Source organism: Globicephala melas, chromosome 6 (genome assembly GCF_963455315.2).
Source record: "Globicephala melas chromosome 6, mGloMel1.2, whole genome shotgun sequence".
In the NCBI taxonomy this organism is placed as follows: Eukaryota; Metazoa; Chordata; class Mammalia; order Artiodactyla; family Delphinidae; genus Globicephala; species Globicephala melas.
Window position 1 is genome coordinate 77,245,239 of NC_083319.1, and position 23,048 is coordinate 77,268,286.

At 36.8% G+C, this 23,048-nt stretch overlaps 1 pseudogene; it reads right to left on the reverse strand.

Moving 5' to 3' along the window:
- The window catches only part of LOC115838993 (14-3-3 protein zeta/delta pseudogene), a 40,912-nt pseudogene extending 18,180 nt beyond the window's left edge, over window positions 1–22,732 (reverse strand).
- Between the last annotated feature and the right edge of the window lie 316 nt (window positions 22,733–23,048).

Consider the following 23,048-nt stretch of genomic DNA (forward strand, 5'->3'; position numbering starts at 1 on the left):
AGTTCAAATTTTAATTAGAAATGTAGAGCCCCCAGAACCTGCATCAATTTGCTAGCTATGTTCCATGGAGCCCTTGGGGCTCCATCGAGTTCCCACACAATCCACGTGGGGGGGGGGTCACTGGGTTAACCAGGCAAGATTTTGTTTCCCCAACCCCATACTAGTTCCTCACGCCAGCTTCAGCCAGAGAAACCTCTGATTTATCTGATACATTCGTTGGGCTTTCAGTTAAAATTTCATTTTAATAAAAGTTTTTGCCACTAAAAATGTTTGAAAATTACCGGACAGTCAGAGTGAGTAGTTTTAGGGTACAACAGAGTGCTTTCAGTTACCCAAATATAAGATTATTTAAAAATCCACCAGAGAAAATTAAATTTACAAAATTTTAAATTCTAGAATTAATAAGTGAATTTAGTAAGATCAATTCTGATAGTCAATTTTATTTATATGCTAATAACAAACAATTGGAAGGTAAAATAATATTTATAAGAGCATTATAAAACCTAAAAGACTTAGGAAGATAGTTCTAAAAATACATCCAAAACTTCTGTACTGAAAACAACAAATAATTGCTAACAGATTTTTAAAAGCCTAAATTGAGAGCTGTATCATGTTCATGGGGTGAAAAATTGATCATTATTATTATTATTTTTTTGCGGTACGCGGGCCTCTCACTGTTGTGGCCTCACCCGTTGCGGAGCACAGGCTCCGGACACGCAGGCTCAGCGGCCGTGGCTCACGGGCCCAGCTGCTCCACGCCATGTGGGATCTTCCTGGACCGGGGCACGAACCCGTGTCCCCTGCATCGGCAGGTGGACTCAACCACTGCTCCACCAGGGAAGCCCCTCATCATTATTAAGATATATGTTCTCACCAAATTTATTTCAACACTTTCACAATAAAAATCCTACTGTCTCTGGATTTTCTTATGCTGCTCATCTTGCTCTGACAGTTCCTTACTGCTTTATTTCTTCAATGCCTTCAATCTATATATATGTATATACATACATACATCTTTAGCTGAACCAAAGCACAGTCATCCCTTGATATCCAGCTGGGATTGAATCTAGGAACCCCTACAGATACCAAAATCTGAGGATGGGCAAGTCCCTTATATAAAATGGTATAGTACAATAGGCCTTCCATTTCTGTGGGTTCTGCAGCATCCACGGATTCAATCAACTGATGTTGGGAACTGCGGATACTGAGGTAGTTTGTCCACCTTGGTACTACTGACATTGAGGGCTGGGTAGTTCTTTGTTATCAGAGGCTGTACTGTGTGTTGCCTATCTAGCAGCATCGTCATCCTCTACCCATATGGTAACATCCTCCCAATTGCTACAAACAAAATGTGTCTAGTCATTGCCAAATGTCCATTGGGAGGTAAAATTGCCCAGTTTAGAAACAATAATATAGTACATCATTTCCTGGAGTAAAAATCTCACCTTTCAAATAATTCTTTTCTTCCTCCCATTTCATTTACTGTTTTCAAACATTATTTTTTATCCTGATTCTTGCCAACAGCATTATTACAGATTGAAACCTTTGTGAGTACATTCCTTTAAATTATTTCCCATTAATTATAGAATTAATTCCAAGTTTCTTAACATGGCATTTAAAGCTTCATCTCCTTCTCCAATCTCTTGTCTCACCCTACCTTGCTTCACATGAATACTCCTGCTGCAGTATCATTCTTATTAGTCTCGGCCCACACACAAACTGTATTGTTTTTCATTATGTATCTGCTACCATTCTTCCTTTGACCTGTGAATGAGGTATTTCTTATGTGTCGCTTTATATCCTCTTGGCTTCACTTCTGACTTCAGACACTATATGTGAATAGTTTTGTGCTGGCTTCAAAGAGTTGCACACAGGTGTGGACCTGTATGTGTACATTTCATATCCTGCCATGGGTTTCTATGCTATTGTGGTGTGAGATGCTTGTGGATATGTGCCTGTAGCCATGTGATGTGTGGATACGGGGGAAGTTGATGCCTGTGGGGTCATTCTTGACTAAACAGGGGACATAAATAAATGTTTCCCTTTCATCCTCTGAGTGGATTGCTTTGAGACTACTGTCTACATTTCCTGAGAGTGTTCCGCATAATCAAGCACCCACCCCAGTCTTGGTGACCTTCCCCAAAACACGTAGATATCTTGGCTTTCCCTCCTTCCTTTTTTTGCCCCCACCTTCCCTTATGCTGCTTAGGATCAATTTCCAAACAATCTACCTGCTCATTAGGCTCAGTCTCAGACTCTGCTTTTGGTGGCTCCAAAAGCTAAGATGACCTGACTAACTTTTGCCCATATTTTAAGACTTTAAAAGGGGCAAAGTCTTAGGTACAATTATCTCCAAAAAATACTTCCTTGCCTCTGTCCACCTCTCTCCATTTTAACTGGTGTTTCTTCTCAGTGCCACCTATCTCACCATAACTTTTGTTAATTCTCTTCAAACCTCCTTGAGAACTGTGCTTATATCAAAATCATCCCTTTTTCTATAGTACCTAGACACTACCTTGAATAATGATATACCTAGGTGGTCATAATGGTATTTCATGAAAATATTGATCTTGCATAATATAATTATATAGTTAATTAAACAATATGCTTTATTTTGGGGAGATTAGAAGTGCATAAAGGAACCATGTAATGTAATAAAAATACTTATTTGACTTCAAAACACTTTCTGGGGAAGAAAATCAAACAACCTCTTCATTCCCTATTTCTCTTCTCAATCATTTTTGTTGAGGCTGAGGCTGAGAACTAATTCATCGGAGGATATAAGTGTAAAGAAAACACGTTTCCTCTGAGGCTAGAGAAAGTACTGAAAAATATATTTAATTATGTGTTGAAATTGGTATAAATTAAATTACAGTATCATATTAAATAGCCTTATTCTCTGAATTAGTAAGCAAGCCCAACAGTTACGTACAGAGCTGCTGTAATTGAGTCTTCAGGAATTGCTTGATTCTCAAGAATGAAAATCCTGAAGATGCAAATCAGTAAACAAGAGAGGATTTGAGAAGATTGAAGGCTTGAGGAAAAAGGAGAAACTGAGTTGGATCCTCCGTGAGGAATCATATGGAATCCACTAGAATCGAATGGAATAATTATAGGATAATGGAAAACACACACAAGAGAATGGATGTATTCAGGACAAGGAATAATATTTTTTAATGGGTGGACATACACAGTCCCCTCAACATCCATCCAGAGTCTCAAGGATAAAAAATGTTTGCTTCTTTAGTTAGCTACCTACTGTCACTTTTGTTACAGAGAATCCAGGTTATTTGCTAAGAGAAGAGAAAACTTAAACAACAACAACAACAAAATGGAATGTGTTGATATTTGTAACAAACAGCTAGTAAGAGAGGAAAAGAGAATCTGGAATGACATGGTCTCATATTTGAGGGAGCAGCTGTCAATCATGGGGAAAGTCTAGACTGTATCATTGGGAAGAAAGGGGTTTTTTGTTTGTTTGTTTTTCTTTTTGTTTTGTTTGTAAATAAAAAAAACAACTCTGCAGTTGGAACTTGTAAACTCAAAGCAGATGGAGAGAAAGTGGAAGAGGGAATTTGTAGTACCAGCCTGGCACCAGGCTGGGAACTAGTATTAGAAATAAGGAGAAAGAGATATGGTAATGTGGGAGTCTTAGATGCTCTTGAGGGAGCCGAGAATGCCATAGAGTCTGTGAAGCACTGGTATGGTTAGCAACTTAGACTAATACTGCTAAGGCTTTGTTAAGTGAGGTCTATGAGCAAAGCAACTTCTAAGTATACAATACAGTATCATTTGCTATAGACACTATGCTAAGAGTAGATCTCTAGAATGTATTTATCTTGCATTACTAAAACTTTGTACCCTTTGATCATCTTCCCTTTCCCCCTTCCCCAAACTCTCAGGAACCACAGTTTTGCTCTCTGTTTCTATGAGTTTGTTTATTTTAGATTGCACCTTTGAGATCATATGGTATTTGTCTTTCTGTGTTTGGCCTAGTTTGCTTAGCATAATGTCCTCCAGGTCCATCCACATTGTTGCAAATGGCAGGATTTCTTGAGCTTTTGGTGTCATATCCAAAAACTGGTTACATGCACTATGACTTTTTAAACTGAATTTCAATACAGTAAGTCCCCTACATATGAACGAGTCCTGTTCTGAGAGTGCATTCGTAAGTTCAATTTGTTCATAAGTCCAACAAAGTTAGCGTAGGTACCCAACTAACACAACTGGCTATATAATACTGTACTGTAATAGGTTTATAATACTTTTCACACAAATAATACATTAAAAACAAGCACAAAAAATAAAGAAAACATTTTTAATCTTGCAGTACAGTACCTTGAAAAGTACAGTAGTACAGTACAACAGCTGGCATACATCGAGTGAACAGGCAAGAAGAGTTACTGACTGGAGGAGGGAAAGGAGGTGGGAGATGGTAGAGCTGAAGGATCGTCAGCAATAGGAGATGGAGGGCAAGCTGCAATTGCACTCACGCCTGGTGTTGATGGCACAGGTTCTAGTTCCTTGCTGGATTCAATTCTATCTACCCTCTTGAAAAAACAATTCAGTGATGTCTGGGTTGTAGCTCTTTTTTTCTTGTCATGGATGACAAGGTAGCACTGAACGGCTGCTGCGACCTTCGTGTACTGTTCAGCGTTTGGGTCCTGTGCCTCAAAAACTAACAGTGCCTCCTCAAATAAAGAAAATCCTCTTGCCATTCCCTGTGTCATGAATCTCTTCGGTTCTTCAGTTACTTCTTCTTCCTCTTGTCTCTCTTTGTCCTTTTTCTGGGCCTCCAATTCCAACAGGTCTTCATTAGTAAGTTCCATGTTCACATCTTTTAAAGTTCACAACTTGAAGGTTCGTATGTAGGGGACTTACTGTAATATTAAAATAGTTAAATTGAGTATTTAAAAAGTGATAAAGTCAGTGCTAATGCTTTATCAACATTATCTAAACAAATACTTAAAATAACCACTTAATATAGAGACTATTATTATGACCTTCTCAGGAGTGAAGAATGTAAATCTAGACAGGGTAAGTAACTTACCTAAGGACACAACACATATGATAACTCTAGCAATAGATCCCAGGTCTGCCTGACACAAAGACTGTGGATGTAACTAGTAGACAATACTCTAAAAGTCACCAAGTGGCCAACTATGACCTAAAATAAGAAAGTCTAAGGAAAGTGAGGGAACACTGTCGAGATAGATACTTTTGTACAGCTCAACATTATAATGGCAGCATTAAGAAAGCAAACAGATGCATCTGTGTTAAAGGGCAGGGGGAGAGTACCAAGTGGCAGATTTACATACAGTGACATATGCTTACTGATTTAGATGGATAACTGAGTCCTTGGTTACACTCCCTTTTTCGTTTATAAGGAATCATTTTTTCAGTAAGGATTATTGGATGGTAATTATTGCCATGATCAATGCTAAAAGAAACGATATGTTAATATCATTTCTGGTTGAGAAATACTGTTCATTTAGATTGAAATGAACATTTAAAACCATAGAAAGCATAGGAAGAAACTGAGAATCATTGGAACATTTATCAGCAAGATCTCCGTCCGTGCCTAAGGGCTATCATTCTACCCTTGAGAAGGGTATGAAGAGTAAACATTAATTACTTCCTTAATTTACTCAAAAAACTTTCATGGAGCATCTTCTGAATAAAAATTCTTTATTATTGTATTTAATCTTCACAGAAACACTATTAGGTAAATATTAGTGTCCTCTTATAAATAAAAAACAAAGGTTTGAAGACTTTAAGCCCCGTGCCTATGGTCATACAGCTGGTAAGCGGCTGATTTGGCCTTACACCCAGGGGGGTCTGGTTCCAAAGCCTGTGCTGTATTTCCTAGGAAGGCTGATTTCAAAATCAGTCTGGCAAAACAGGCAAAACAATCCCTGAGTGCCATCATCACACTATTCCTAACAATGACTTATGGGGAAAATCTCACGGATCATGGACTTGGGCAGAATGTCACGTTGTCTGGCAGAACATCAGCTTAAAAGGTCAATAAGCTTCACAGTAAAGCATCCTAATCGTCCATGGAAAATAAATTGCTCATATTTCTGCTTACTAAACGAACTGAAGGCTAACTTACTGCATTCACATTTTGGGTAAATTTTCTCCAGATCCAAAAGTTACCAATCTATAAATCATAGTCTGACCAGCTATCACGTTTTCTGAAAATACATTTTTAATTATCTTAGCCAGGAATGGGAGCTTTAAGCACGGTACCTTGGTAGAAAACCACATAAATATGAATCAATTGTAGAAAATATAGAGAAGTCACACTAGGGGATACGAATGAGTTAAACTACAAGTAAAATATCTGAGAATACATGTTGCTGCCAAAAAACCCTAAAAGAATGAGTCAGTCTGCAGACTTTTGGAACAATCGATAATTACCAAGATGCAAAGAAGACTGACTAGGAGGAAACTGAGGGAGAATGTTTAGAATGGATAATCAGGAAAGAGCTCTCTGACTACTAAAACTGTGAGTTTTTAGAACAATCTATCTACCACAGGAAGCTGTGAAACTGACATTGTTTAGGACACAGGGATTAAACTCTCAGAACCACTAAAAGCAAGTGTGAGCAGATAACATTAGTGGGAAATGAAGAGAGCAGCCTTTCCCTTATTGTTTACTCCTTTCAGTTACAACTTAGAGGAAGCCTTCTGTGTCCTTGAGTAACATTTCAGATGTTTGTTAAAAGATGCAGATTTTCACCACGTTGACTGAGTTATGCTTCTTTTGTCCTACAGGCACCGTTTCTACTGGACTTGCTCAATTCTTTCTCCTGTGTCATAAAGAGTCACAAGTGTTGAACTTGTGATTGTGACAAAGAGACTGTTCACTTTAACATACTCTCTATGGGAAAAAATTAGAATAGACAGACATGCAATTAAATATCACTAATATCCTAACCACTCAGGGATAAACTAATATTTTCATGAACAAACTTCCCAATACTTCACAGATGTGTGTGTTTATATATGTTTGTGTTTATGAAGATCATAATTATACAATATATACTCTTCTGCAACTTGCTTACTAGTTGAATATAGTCATTCCTCATGTAATCAAATAATCTTCTAAGTATAATAATACAGATCAGGACTTCCCTAGTGGAGCGGCGGTTGAGAGTCCGCCTGCCGATGCAGGGGACATGGGTTCATCCCTGGTCCGGGAGGATCCCACATGCCGCGGAGCGGCTGGGCCCATGAGCCATGGCCGCTGAGCCTGCGGTCCGGAGCCTGTTCTCCACAGCGGGAGAGGCCACAACAGTGAGAGGCCCGTGTACCGCAAAAAAAAAAAATACAGATAATATACACAGTATTGATGTATCACCATTAATTCCCAATTGCTGGACACTAGGTTGTTTCTGAGTTCTTACTGTTATATATAATGCTACACTGTCTACCCATTTACACCATTTTTTTGTCATAGTTTTAAACACTTACTAGAAATTCTTGAATTGCCATGTCAAAGGGTTTGGACATTAAATTAATTATTTAAGTACTTTCCAAATAGTGTACCTTTCTGGAAAAGGTAGAATGCAGGCTCTGTAGTCAGTCGGCCTACGGGACCAGAGGCTGATTCTATGTGGCTCAGTTTCCTCAATTGTACAATGGAATTCTTGAAACTACTTCATGTGATCACTATAAAGATTTAATAGGTAAAATATGCAAATTATCATAATAGAATCTGCCAGAGAGGAAACGTTCAGAGATGTTTATTATTATTATTATTGTCATTATTATTTCCAATTAACATTCCAATCAAAAACTATTTTCCCTCACCGTACAGGACAGTATATCACAAACATTTACAAATTTAACAAATAATGTTATCTTATTATTGTTTTAATTTTTCTTTCTTTGATTAATAACAGGTAAGATGTTTATCATATGTTTATCAGTCATTTGTATTTTTTCCTTTGTGCCCTGCTTGGTCATAGTACTTCTTTTGTTTTTTTTTCTTAACATCTTTATTGGAGTATAATTGCTTTACAATGGTGTGTTAGTTTCTACTTTACAACAAAGTGAATCAGATATACACATACATATATCCCCATATTTCCTCCCTCTGGCGCCTCCCTCCCAAACTCCCTATCCCAGCCCTCTAGGTGGACACAAAGCACAGAGCTGATCTCCCTGTGCTATGCAGCTGCTTCCCACTAGCTATCTATTTTACGTTTGGTAGTGTATATATGTCCATGCCACTCTCTTACTTCATCCCAGCTTACCCTTCCCCCTCCCCATCTCCTCAAGTCCATTCTCTATGTCTGCGTCTTTATTCCTGTCCCACCCCTGGGTTTTTCAGAACCATTTTTTCTTTTAGATTCCATATACATGTGTTACTATACAGTATTTGTTTCTCTCTTTCTGACTTACTTCACTCTGTATGACAGTCTCTAGGTTCATCCAACTCACTACAAATAACTCAATTTCATTACTTTTTATGGCTGTGTAATATTCCATTGTATATATGTGCCACATCTTCATTATCCATTCATCTGTCGATGGACACTTAGGTTGCTTCCATGTCCTGGCTATTGTAAATAGAGCTGCAATGAACATTGTGGTATGTGGCTCTTTTTTGAATTATGGTGTTCTCAGGGTATATGCCCAATAGTGGGATTGCTGGGTCGCAGGGTAGTTCTATTTTCAGTTTTTTAAGGAACATCCATACTGTTTTCCATAGTGAATGTATCAATTTACATTCCCACCAACAGTGCAAGAGGGTTCCCTTTTTTTCTCCACACCCTCTCCAGCATTTATTGTTTGTAGATTTTTGGATGATGGCCATTCTGACTGGTGTGAGGTGATACCTCATTGTAGTTTTGATTTGCATTTCTCTAATGATTAGTGATGTTGAGTATCCTTTCATGTGTTTGTTGGCCATCTGTATATCTTCTTTGGAGAAAGGTCTATTTAGGTCTTCTGCCCAGTTTTGGATTGGGTTGTTTGTTTTTTTGATATTGAGCTGCATGAGCTGCCTGTAAATTTTAGAGATGAATCCTCTGTCAGTTGCTTCGTTTGCAAATGCTTTCACCTATTCTGAGGGCTGTCTTTACGTCTGGTTTATGGTTTCCTTTGCTGTGCAAAAGCTTTTAAGTTACATTAGGTCTCATTTCTTTATTTTTGTTTTTATTTCCATTTCTCTAGGAGGTGGGTCAAAAAGGATCTTGCTGTGATTTATGTTATAGAGTGTTCGGCCTATTTTTTCCTCTAAGAGTTTTATACTGTCTGGCCTTACATTCAGGTCTTTAGTCCATTTTCAGTTTATTTTTGTGTATGGTGTTAGGGAGTGTTCTAACTTCATTTTTTACATGTAGCTGTCCCGTTTCCACAGCACCACTTATTGAAGAGGCTGTGTTTTCTCCATTGTATATTCTTGCCTCCTTTATCAAAGATAAGGTGGCCATATGTGCATGGGTTTACCTCTGGGCTTTCTATCCTGTTCCATTGAGGTATCTTTCTGTTTTTGTGACAGTACCATATTGTCTTGATTACTGTAGCTTTGTAGTACAGTCTGAAGTCAGGGAACTTGATTCCTCCAGCTCCGTTTTTCTGTCTCAAGATTCCTTTGGCTATTGGGGTCTTTTGTGTTTCCATACAAATTGTGAAATTTTTTTTCTAGTTCTGTGAAAAATGTCAGTGGTAGTTTGATAGGGAGTGCATTGACTCTGTAGATTGCTTTCGGTAGTATAGTCATTTTCACAATGTTGATTATTCCAATCCAAGAACATGGTATATCTCTTCGTCTGTTTGTATCATCTTTAATTTCTTTCATCAGTGTCTTACAGTTTTCTGCATACAGGTCTTTTGTCTCCTTAGGTATGTTTATTCCTAGATACTTTATTCTTTTTGTTGCAATGGTAAATGGGAGTGTTTCCTTAATTTCTCTTTCAGAGTTTTCATCATTAGTGTATAGGAATGCAAGAGAGATTTCTGTGCATTAATTTTGTATCCTACTATTTTACCAAATTCATTGATTAGCTCTAGTAGTTTTCTGGTAGCATCTTTAGGATTCTCTATGTACAGTATCATGTCATCTGCAAACAGTGACAGTCTTACTTCTTCTTTTCCAATTTGTATTCCTTTTATTTCTTTTTCTTCTCTAATGCTGGGGCTAAGACTTCCAACACTATGTTGAATAATAGTGGTGAGAGTGGGAAAACTTGTCTTTTTCCTGATCTTAGTGGAAATGGTTCCAGTTTTTCACCATTGAGAATGATGTTGGCTGAGGGTTGGTCATATATGGCCTTTATTATGTTGAGGTAGGTTCCCTCTATGCCTACTTCCTGCAGGGTTTTTATCATAAATGGGTGTTGAATTTTGTCAAAAGCTTTTTCTGCCTCTATTGAGATGATCATATGATTTTTCTCCTTCAATTTGTTAATATGTTTTATCACATTGATTGATTTGCATATATTAAAGAATCCTTGTATTCCTGGGATAAACTGCACTTGATCATGGTGTATGATCCTTTTAATGTGCTGTTGGATTCTGTTTGCTAGTTTTTTTGTTGAGGATTTTGGCATCTTTGTTCATCAGTGAAATTGGCCTGTAGTTTTCTTTTTATGTGACATCTTTGTCTGGTTTTGGTATCAGGGTGATGGTGACCTCGTAGAATGAGTTTGGGAATATTCCTCCCTCTGCTATATTTTGGAGGAGTTTGAGAAGGATACATGTTAGCTCTTCTCTAAATGTTTAATAGAATTCGCCTGTGAAGCCATCTGTTCCTGGACTTTTGTTTGTTGGAAGATTTTTAATCACAGTTTCAATTTCAGTGCTTGTGATTGGTCTGTTCACATTTTCTATTTCTTCCTGGTTCAGTCTCGGAAGGTTGTGCATTTCTAAGAATTTGTGCATTTCTACCAGGTTGTCCACTTTATTGGCATATAGTTGCTTGTTGTAATCTTTCATGATCCTTTGTATTTCTGCAGTGTCTGTTGTTACTTCTCCCTTTTCATTTCTAATTCTATTGATTTGAGTCTTCTCTCTTGTTTTTTTGATGAGTGTGGCTAATGATTTATCAATTTTGTTTATCTTATCAAAGAAGCAGCTTTTAGTTTTATTGATCTTTGCTATCATTTCCTTCATTTCTTTTTCAATTTATGATTGAAAAAGATGATTTCAATCATCTTTCCTTATGATTTCTTTCCTTCTGCTAAATTTGGGGTGTTTTTTGTTCTTCTTTGTCTAATTGCTTTAGGTGTAAAGTTAGGTTGTTATTTGAGATTTTTCTTGTTTCTTGACGTAGGAGTGTATTGGCATAAACTTCCATCTTAGAACTGCTTTTGCTGCATCCAATAGGTTCTGAGTCAGCATGTTTTCATTGTCATTTATTTCTAGGTATTTTTTGATTTCCTCTTTGATTTCTTCAGTGTTTTCTAGGTTATTTAGTAGTGTATTGTTTAGCCTCCATGTGTTTGTATTTTTTACAGATTTTTTCCTGTAATTGTTATCTAGTCTCAAAGCGTTGTGGTCGGAAAAGATACTTCATACGATATCAAGTTTTTTAAATTTACCAAGGCTTGATTTGTGACCCAAGATATGATCTATCCTGGAGAATGTTCCATGAGCACTTGAGAAGAATGTGTATTCTGTTGTTTTGAGATGGAATGTCCTATAAATATCAATTAAGTCCATCTTGTTTAATGTATCATTTAAAGTTGTGTCCTTATTTATTTTCATTTTGGATGATCTCTTCATTGGTGAAAAGGGGGTGCTAAAGTCCCCTACTATGATTCTGTTACTGTCGATTTCCCCCTTTATGGCTGTTAGTATTTGCCTTATTTATTGAGGTGCTCCTATGTTGGATGCGTAAATATTTACAATTTTTATATCTTCTTCCTGGATCGATCCTTGATCATTATGTAGTGTCCTTCTTTGTCTCTTGTAATAGTTTTTATTTTAAAGTCTATTTTGTCTGATATGAGAATTGCTACTCCAGCTTTCTTTTGATTTCCATTTGCATGGAATATCTTTTTCTATTCCCTCACTCTCAGTCTGTATTTGTCCCTAGATCTGAAGTGGGTCTCTTGTAGACAGCATATATATGGGTCTTGTTTTTGTATCCATTCAGCCAGTCTATGTCTTCTGGTTTGAGCATTTAATCCATTTACATTTAAGGTAATTATCGATATGTATGTTCCTATTACCATTTTCTTAATTGTTTTAGGTTTGTTATTGTAGGTCTTTTCCTTCTCTTGTGTTTCCTGCCTAGAGAAGTTCCTTTAGCATTTGGTGTAAAGCTGGTTTGATGGTGCTGAATTCTATTAGCTTTTGCTTGTCTGTAAAGGTTTAATTTCTCCATCAAATCTGCATGACATCCTTCCTGGGTAGAGTTTGGTTGTAGGTTTTTCTCTTTCATCATTTTAAATATTTCTGCCACTCCCTTTTGGCTTGCAGAGTTTCTGTTGAAAGATCAGCTGTTAACATTATGGGTATTCCCTTGTATGTTATTTGCTGCTTCTCCCTTGCTGTTTTTAATATTTTTTCTTTGTATTTAATTTTTGATAGTTTGATTAATATGTGTCTGGCATCTTTCTCCTGGATTTATCCTGTATGGGACTCTGTGCTTCCTGTGCTTGATTGACTATTTCCTGTCCCGTATTAGGGAAATTTTCTAATATAATCTCCTCAAATATTTTCTCAGTCCATTTCTTTTTCCCTTCTGCTTCTGGGACCCCTATAATTCAAATGTTGGTGCATTTAATGTTGTCCCAGAAGTCTCTGAGACTGCCCTCAGTTCTTTTTATTCCTTTTTCTTTATTCTGCTCTGAAGTAGTTATTTACACTATTTTATCTTCCAGGTTAGTTATCCATTCTTCTTCCTCAGTTATTCTGCTATTGATTCGTTCTAGAGAACTTTTAATTTCATATATTGTGTTGTTCATCATTGTTTGCTCTTTAGTTCTGCTAGGTCCTTGTTAAACGTTTCTTGTATTTTCTCCATTCTATTTCCAAGATTTCAGATCATCCTTACTATCATTACTCTGAATTCTCTTTCAGATAGACTGCCTATTTCCTCTTCATTTATTTTGTCTGTGGGGTTTTTACCTTGCTCCTTCATCTGCTGTTTCTTTGTCTGTCTTCTCATTTGGCCGAACTTATGTTGTTTGGGGTCTTTTTGCAGGCTGCAGGTTCATGGTTCCTGTTGTTTTTGGTGTGTGCCTCCAGTGGCTAAGGTTGGTTCAGTGGGCTGTGTAGGCTTCCCGGTGGAGGGGACTGGTGCCTGTGTTCTAGTGGATGAGACTGGATCTTGTCTCTGGTGTGCAGGACCACATTCGGTGGTGTGTTTTGGGATGTCTGTGAACTTATTTTGATTTTAAGCAGCCTCTCTGCTAATGGGTGGTGTTGTGTTCCTGTCTTGCTAGTTGTTTGGCATGGGGTGTCCAGCACTGGAGCTTGCTATTCTTTGAGTGGAGCTTGGTCTTTGTGTTGAGATGGTGATCTCTGGGAGGGCTTTTGCCATTTCATGTTCCATGGAGCCAGGAGGTCTCTGGTGGAGCAGTGTTCTGATCTCAGCTCTTCCATCTCATAGGCTCAGGCCTGACACCAGGCTGGAGCACCAAAACCCTGTCAGCCACACAGCTCAGAAGAAAAGGGAGAAAAAAGAAAGGAAAAAGTAAAATAAAATAAAGTTATTAAAATAAAAAGTAAAAAAAACTATTAAAAATTATTGAAAGTAAAAAAAAATAGTCATAAAAAAAGAAAGAAAGAATGAAGAGAGCAAACAAACGTAAAAACAAATGCAGCAATGATAACAAGCAGTAAAAACCATAGAAAAACAAACAAACAAACAAAAAATGGAGAGACGGAACCCTAGTACAAATGGTAAAAGCAAAGCTATACAGACAAAATCACACAAAGAAGCATACACATAGAAACTCACGAAAAGGAAAAAAAATATATATATATATAAAAGAAGAGAGTAACCAAATTAATAAACAAATCTACCAATGATAATAAGCTCTACATACTAAACTAAGATAAACAAAAAATCAGAAACAAATTAGATACAGAAAGCCAACCCCAAGTCTACAGTTTCTCCCAAATTTACTGCCTCATTTTTGGGATGATTCATTGTCTATTCAGGTATTCCACAGATGCAGGGAACATCAAGTTGATTGTGGAGATTTAATCAGGTGCTCCTAAGCCTGCTGGGGGAAATTTCCCTTTTTCTTTTTTGTTTGCACAGCTCCTGGGGTTCAGCTTTGGATTTGGCCCCGCCTCTGCGTGTAGGTCGCCTGAGGGCGTCTGTTCTTTGCTCAGACAGGACGGTGTTTAAGGTGCAGCTGACCAGGGGGCTCTGGCTCACTCAGGCTGGGAGGGAGGGATGGGTCCGGAATGCGGGGCTAGCCTGTGGCAACAGAGGCCAGTGTTACATTGCAGCACCCTGAGGCGCACTGTGTGTTCTCCCAAGGAACTTGTCCCTGGATCACGGGACCGTGGCAGTGGCAGGCTGTACAGCCTCCTGGGATGGGAGGTTTTGATAGTGACCTGTGCTTGGACACAGGCTTTTTGGTGGCTGCAGCAGCAGCTTTAGTGTTTCATGCCTGTCTCTGGTGTCTGCGCTGATAGTTGCGGCTCGTGCCCTTCTCTGTAGCATGTTTAGGCGGTGCTCTGAATCCCCTCTCTTCACGCACCCCGAAACAACGGTCTCTTGCCTCTTAGGCAGTTCCAGGCTTTTTCCTGGACTCCCTCTCTGCTAGCTGTGGCCCACTAGCCCCCTTCTGGCTGTGTTCACGCAGCCAACCCCAGTCCTGTCCCTGGGATTTGACCTCTCAAGCCCGAGCCTCAGCTCCCAGCCCCCACCCGTCCTGGCGGGGGAGCAGACAAGCCTCTCGGGCTGGTGAGTGCTGGTCAGCACTGATCCTCTGTGCGGGAATCTCTCCGCTTTGCCCTCCGCACCCCTGTTGCTGTGCTCTCCTCCATGGCTCCAAAGTTTCCCCCTCCACCACGCCCCCATCTCCACCAGTGAAGGCACTTCCTAGTGTGTGGAAAATTTTCCTCCTTCACCACTCTCTCCCACTGGTGCAAGTCCCGTCCCTATCCTTTTGTCTCTGTTTTTTCTTTTTTCTTTTGCCCTACCCAGGTACGTGGGGAGTTTTTTGCCTTTTGGGAGGTCTGAGGTCTTCTGCCAGCATTCAGTAGGTGTTCTGCAGGGGTTGTTCCACATGTAGATGTATTTCTGATGTATCTGTGGGGAGGATGGTGACTTCCATGTCTTACTCCTCCACTATCTTGAACATCCCCCCCAGTCATAACACTTTTGACTTATTTTGCTGCTTCAATTTTTTCTTTACTAAGCACTGCTTCTTTGCTGTCTAATAGGACAACAAGGTTTGCATATGTTTAAGCAAAATGTACATAGCATTAAACAATTTCTAAGAAAAAAATAGCCGTATATTTCCTCCTATATTTTCCTACAGAGCAGTATTCGTAGCATGTGAGTCCGCTAGGACACTTTTTACATTTTTATACATCATTCCCCAAAGATATGTTTTGCATCCTCTCTAATTTTAATTCTAATTCTAGTTTCTTACAGTCCTCTGACCTAGTGAGTTCTTTTAATAACTTACTTGTATTGCTTTGACCTCAACCTAACTCCAAAATATTGACATTTTTTGGTATTCTATAAACATGCTTTGTGCTATTAACATGTCTTTACTTCCCTAGGCTAAATAATGCCAAATGCTTTGCTTTCCCTCATTAGGATAATTACCCAAATCTTTAGTGACACATAATGTAGCATATAATTTAATGACATAGTCTTTAGAATAAGACATGTACTCAAATTCTGGCTCAGCTCAGTGAATTTGAACTACTCACTCAGTATCTCAGAGCCTCATTTTCCTCACATGTAAAATGGAAATAACATCTATCTCAGAGGAGCAGTATGAAGGTTAAATGAGATAAAGTTTGTAGCAGTTTAGGTGCTAATGAATGATAGTTATATTTTTATACTTAATTATTATCATTTGTTCTCCAATGAACCTTCATTAATTATGTAGTCATATAAATCATTCTTATCTTTGTGAATATAAATAACATTTATTCATCTAGCTTTTCAAACTAGAAATATTGGAGCCATCTTCACATCCTTCTTTTCTAGCAGTCTCTACATTTAATCCATTGTCAAGTCTTATCAAGATAGCACCCAAAATTTGCTTCTTATCCATCCACTCCACGTGTTCCATCTCCAGTGCTCTTGCACCAACCAGAACTCACATAATCTCTTATCTGAATTTTTATGAGGGTAGATACTCTCCAAGATGAATTTTAACTGAGGCCCAAGGACTATTTCTAAATCATAAGTTTAAGTATGACACTGTTCAATTACAATACTTTCTCATTTCTTAGAAAAAAAAGTTGAAATTCTTAAGTATGTAATCTGAGGTCTTTAAAAGCATGACCTCACTCTATTCCTGTAGTTTCATCCTGCCTAAAATAGCAATTATTCCTTAATTCATTCAAGGTTAATGAAAGGGAAATTAACATTTACTCAGCTTTAAATAAATGCCAAGCACATTTAATAATTAAAATAATCCTGTGAATTAACTATTATTAGTATCATGTTACAATGGATACAATTAAGTATTTTGCCCAAATTCGCACATGTAAACAGCAGAGCTGTAATTCCCTATTCTCCCTGCTTCTCCAAAACATTTATTACGTACCTACTCTAGGTCCTGTAATGGAATATAATGGACATAAAGATAAATTAAAAGCAGATTCTTACTGAAGGAAATTATAATATAGTGTAACAGCTCAGAAAATCCTTATTCATGAGAACATGAGAACATCATGAAGGCATGCTCCTGGCATGGCCTCATTCTGCAGTTTAACTAACAACCCATGGCTGCTCAATTTCCTGCCACGGCTTCTCTCATTTCAGTTCTTTGCCTGGTTTTGGCACTTTCAGAATCTGTAAGAACCTTAATTTACATAATGAAATACCATCCTTACTGCTTTAAGCAGCATAAGATAAGGTTTGAAAAAAAAATTACAGGATTGAAATTAATGGCCAAATAGGACTTTGGGATTGTTCTATTTTCCTTTTTTATATGTATATTTCAACATGGAGAATTGATTGAGTAGCTGTTATTTTCTGTTCTACACATGGGGAATTTGATATAGATAAGAGGCAGAATATCTAAGTAGAAGGAAGAACAGAGGGATGGTTATTCAACTGCTTGGATGCTCGGTCTGTTGATTTTGTATCAAATTGCATTATAACACTTGTCATAAAATTATAAAGCAAATATCCATGGTAGATAAATAGATGGATAGATAGATTTTTTATGATTGAAAAGAACAAAATGTTAAAACAAACATTCCTAGGCCCTTGTATAACATGACTGCAATTTGAGTGAATGCTTCTACTAAGGCTTATGAAATCTAAAACTCAGGGCTCTGAGACCTACAGGGAGTCCTGAGCCCACTGGCTGGGAACTACTAGTGTAGCAAAGGGAACATTAGACTGGAAAACAGAAGAACTAATTTTAACTATGTGTCATGCCAGTGTCATTTAAGCATTATCACTGGTTTTCTCACCTTAAAAGATATAGTAACGACTTGCTCATCTCACAAAACCATTAGAGTAAAATAGATAAAGCATATACAAATTTTAAAATCAATGAAGCACTATTAAAGTTGCTAGTATACAGTACTGCTTTTGTAACCAGAGTTCTATAGATTATGGAAAATCAGAAATGAGTGTTCAGAACTGGAAAGCACTATGACACTACTTTCTCATTCTCGAAGTTAGGATACTAAAATTCTGAACAGCTAAATAACTTGCCTAATGTCAGGTAGTCATTGATTAAAATGTTTTATAAGCACATGTTCTATTTAATTATAAAGACTGCCAGTTATTTAACCAAACCATTCTTATGAATGTCTGTACCTTAATAAAGAAAAGTGGACAATGTTGAAGACAGGGCCCTGGGTATAATCATATATGGGTATTGGTATGCATTTTATAAAATACATTGAATCAACAGTGTATACATTATCTACATATCAGAATTACTTTCTTAATTAGAATGAATTGACCAATGACATATTAGAGAAGTAAATGGATTTGTAGAGATGGAGGCATAGATTAAGCATCTAGATCAAGATATATAACTAGATCTAGTGAGCCATTTTCATATACCAAGAAAGAGAAGCACAGACAGCCTAAGTAATTTTCCTACAATGGATCACACGTATCATAAAGGACAGAGTCGGGATGTGAGACTGAAGTTTACTAACTTCAAAGACCTTCTATTAATTCCTATGATACATAGTACTATACATTAAAGTAATAGTATATATTAGCTTCTCTATGATATTAAATAATTACAGTTAATCAATAGTTTAGAGAACATTCTATTGGAACTTATACATAAGAGAAATTATAGCTTGAAACAAGATGCTGCAATTTCAGTTAGTTTTAAAGATAGGTAAGATACTGTGAGATGGGCAAAGAATAAAAGGACACTCAAGTAAGAAAACGTTTCAGGAACAAAGGCATGATGTATGAAAAATCAAGACATTTTAAAAGGTAGAACAGTCTGTGGGTACAGTGGAGACTGGAAGTGGGGGACACTAAAAGATCTAGGAGGGAAAGGACTGAGTATATTATTTATGACCTCATATTTTTAGTGCCTATCAGAATGACAGACATGGCAAAAATGAATGAATGAATGAAATGGAGAGAAGTAGACCTACATTATGAAAAGTCTTGAATTCCATGCTAAAGATTTCAGAAATCACCTTTATATTTTGATGAACAGTTGAAATATTTTAAATAGATGTGTGACAATGTCAGATTTGTATTCCAGAAAAATCACTTTGTTTGCAGGAAATAAGATTGTCTGGGAAGATTAGAGATAAACAGCATAGATATTTTTTTTCAATTAACTAGAAAAAGAGGTAATAAAACCCTGTTAGATGCAATGTCTTTAATCAATTCTCAGGAAGAAGAGCTGTTGAGAACACATAATGTGGCAAGATTTGGGTCTATTGAATTAGAATTACCTATAATATATTCAGGTAGTATATTCTATAAAATGTGTACCTATAACTTAAAAGTTCCACATTTATGTACACACCAAGTGGAATGTATAGAGCTCACATAAACTAAGGCCTAAGGAAGAAAAATAGGGAAAATGTAATTCAATAGGGATATAGATGAAAAGGTGATAATGAAGGAAAGTGAGAAAGAATGATCAAAGAAGCAAAAGGAATAGAAGACAGTAACATCCTGGAAGACAGGAGAATTTCCAGAAGGAGGAAACGATCAACAGGGCCAGAGCCTTTAGAGAGACCAAAAAAGAGGAAAATCGATAAGAAGTCACTAGATTTAGCAATTAAAATATTGTTCTTGATTTTAAGGAGAGAGTTACATTTAAGTGGTGAGACTTATTCTTTAAAACATGGACCGCATTTAACAGGCTCTTCGATTCCCAGAACAAGAGAGGCATCATACATCTGTTGGTAAGTGCCCTCAGTATTTCTCTACTGGGATTGAATTCCAAGATTATATTATTATAAATTATATAGCCTGCATGTCCAACTTCATTAACAATTACTGGTAATACATTAATTTACAGGCATCAATATTGGTTGTTTCAAATGCCTGCATAATCAAGAATGGAAATTTAACCTACTTATTGCTAAAATTCCTTGGCTTTGAATAAGACTTAATTTACTACTAAGCAATTTTCTAGTCCTCAAGCAGCATTGCTCACTCAATTGTACTTCAAAATACTGTCCTCAGAAGCAATGAAGATCAATATAACCAAATGGAAGGAAAACTTTAGTATTGTTTGGAACTAGATGGAGAATATCCCTAAACATTTGGGAAAAATATGATGATCTCAGGACAAGATCAATTTTATATTAAGACTATAAAAACTATTTAAAAACTCAGCAGTTAAATGTCTGTTCTCCTTGGTAAAAATTATTTCTGTTCTTTAATTTCCATAACTAGTACCAGTCCCAGCTTCATATAATTGTAAGACTTTGCCATTGTGGATCTGAATTTTTAAAAATGTAAAATATGAAATGCTACAGAATTTGAGATTTGCTTATTAGATAATTTTTCATAGATATACTTGTTCATATCCACATATTTAGCCATATATTTATAATGTCTTGAAACATTCAATTAAAAAGGGAAATTTAGGTTAAAGAGAACTATGGAGTTTACCACTGGGTAGATTAATAATTCATCTCCCTGTGAAATGGAACATTTAACACTGAGGATAATCCATGAACTGGGTAATTTGAATTTAGTTAGTTGCATTAGTGATGTTAAGAAAAAAATGTATTCATTTCCCCTAAAAACTAATGCTTATATTCTATTGTGTTTACAAACTCATTGGAAAAAGTATAGCATTCAAGGACTTTTTTGTAACAGAATTTAAGATTTTCAAATGTATGCCAATCAAACACATATTACTACTTCTAAAATACTAAATATTTTAAAGGAATTTTTATTTAACCTGTTTAAAGTATTTTATTACTAAAGTTAACAAATACTGTTTTCTGAGTCCATAATTGGATAGGAGACAAAAAGTGTTTTTCTCTTTTATGGCTTTTTAAAAAATGAAAGTTGGAATGGAAGGCATTAGTAGGGCTCACAACTTACTCTGGGTTTTTAGCTATTTGTCCAGATATGGCCTATCATGTCTTTATTAGTGTACCTGGTAATAATACACACCTTTATCTTTTTAAAAAATTTTTGCACCACAGATTTGTGCCCCTTCTAAAATTTTAAGGGTTTATACTTTAGTCATGACACAGTTTGTGGAAAATCTGTGATGGGAACTGTGAAAAGCTTTGTGAAAATCACAGTTTAATATAAACATAGTCACTCATAAAAAAAAAAAAGACAGTTCATATTGGTTCCTATATTTGTTTCTGTAAAATGAAAATGACGTCATGAAACACTTTACCTTGAATATCTTTTCTGACAAGTGAAGCTTGCTTTTAATTATCTCTGATATCATTTAGATAAGTACATATCACAGATGTCACAGATAACTTGGTAAAAATAATGAGGTCTGAATAGCATGAGACCTCATTCTAGCTTTGTGTAAATGAAATCTTTCCTGCCTGAGAGATGGAAGAAAACTGAGAAGTACCATATTTGTGGATTTATTGAAACAAAAACCAGTCTAACATTTTAGTTTTTTATTTATGTTTATTTTAATTTTTTTGCTTTTCTTGGCAATTTGATAAGTATCAGCTATGATAAAAACAAGTTTCATGCAAGTTTGCGATTTTATTTTCATGGATAAAACCAGAGAATAAGATCTATATTTTACAGAATGATTGCCATTTACAGATTTATATTTTACAAAATCATTACCATTTAGGATGTGTCTATATGACAATAAATGTGCAAAAAAAAAGTCTAGCTTTCATTCAATTCTAAGGATTTCTCACTTCTAAAATAATACATTTTTGGAAACCTGAAAAATGTATTTGATGTTTCAATTTTTTTTCTAGAGTATGTTACAGGCATACCTTGTTTTATTGTGCTTCACTTTATTGTACTTTGCAGATATTGTGTTTTATACTAATTGAAGGTTTGTGGCAACTCTGTGTCTAGCAAATCTATTGGCACCATTTTTCCAACAGTTTGCTCACTTCATGTCTTCATGTCACATTTTGGTAATTCTTGCAATATTTCTAAATTTTTGTATTTGTTATAGTGATCTGTGATCAGTGATCTTTGATGTTACTATTGTAATTGTTCGGGGTGGGGTGCCACAAGCATGAACTATATCAACAAATATGTGTATTCTGAATGCTTCACCAACCAGCCATTGCCCCAACTCTCTCCCTCTCCTGGGGTCTCCCATTCCCTGAAGCACAACAGTATTGAAATTGGGTCAATTAATAACCCTACAATGGCCTCTAAGTGTTCAAGTGAAAGGAAGGGTTGCATGTCTCTCACTTTAAATCAAAAGGTAGAAATGACTAAGCTTATTGAGGAAGGCATGTCAAAAGCTGAGACAGGCTGAAAGCTAAGCTTCTTGCTCCAAACAGTAAGCCAAGTTGTGAATGCAAAGGAAAAGTTCTTGAAGGAAATTAAAAGTGCTACTCCAGTGAACACAGGAATGATAAGAAAGTGAGATCGGCTTATTAGTGATACGGAGAAAGTTTTAGTGGTGTGGCTAGAAGATTAAACAAGCCACATTCCCTTAAGCCAAGCCTAATCCAGAGCAAGGCCTTGACTCTTCAATTCAAGGGTAAGAGAGGTGAGGAAGCTGCAGAAGAAGAGTTTGAAGCCAGCAGAGTTTGGTTCATGAGGTTTAAGGGAAGAAGCCATCTCCAGAACATGAAAGTGCAAGGTGAAGCAGCAAGTGCTGATGTAGAAGCTACAGCAAATTATACAGAAGATCCAGCTAAGAGTGTTACTGAAGGTGGCTGCACTAAACAACATCTTGTAGACAAAACAGCCTTGTATTGGAATAAGATGCTATCTAGGACTTTGATAGCTAGCAAAGTCAATGCCTGGCTTCAAAGCTTCAAAGGACAGACTGACTCTATTGTTAAGGGCTAATGCAGCTGGCGACTTTAAATTGAAGCCAGTGTTCACTTACCATCCTGAAAATCCTAGGGCCTTTAAGAATGATGTTGAATCTGAATTCTGACTGTCCTCTATAAAGAACAACAAAGCCTGGATGACAGCATACATGTTGACAGCATGGTTTAATGAATATTTTAAGCCTACTCTTGAGAGACCTACCGCTCAGAAAAAAAGATTCCTTTCAAAATATTACTGCCCATTGACAATGTACCAGTCACCCAAGACCTCTGATGGAAATTACAATGAGATCAATGAGATTAATGTTGTTTTCATGCCTGCTAACACAACAGCCATTCTGCAGCCCATGGATCAGAGTCATTTTGACTTCATGACTTTTTATTGAAGAAATACACTTCATAAGGCTGCAGCTGCCACAGATAGTGATTCCTCTGATGGATCGGGGCAGAGTCATTGAAAAGTAAAG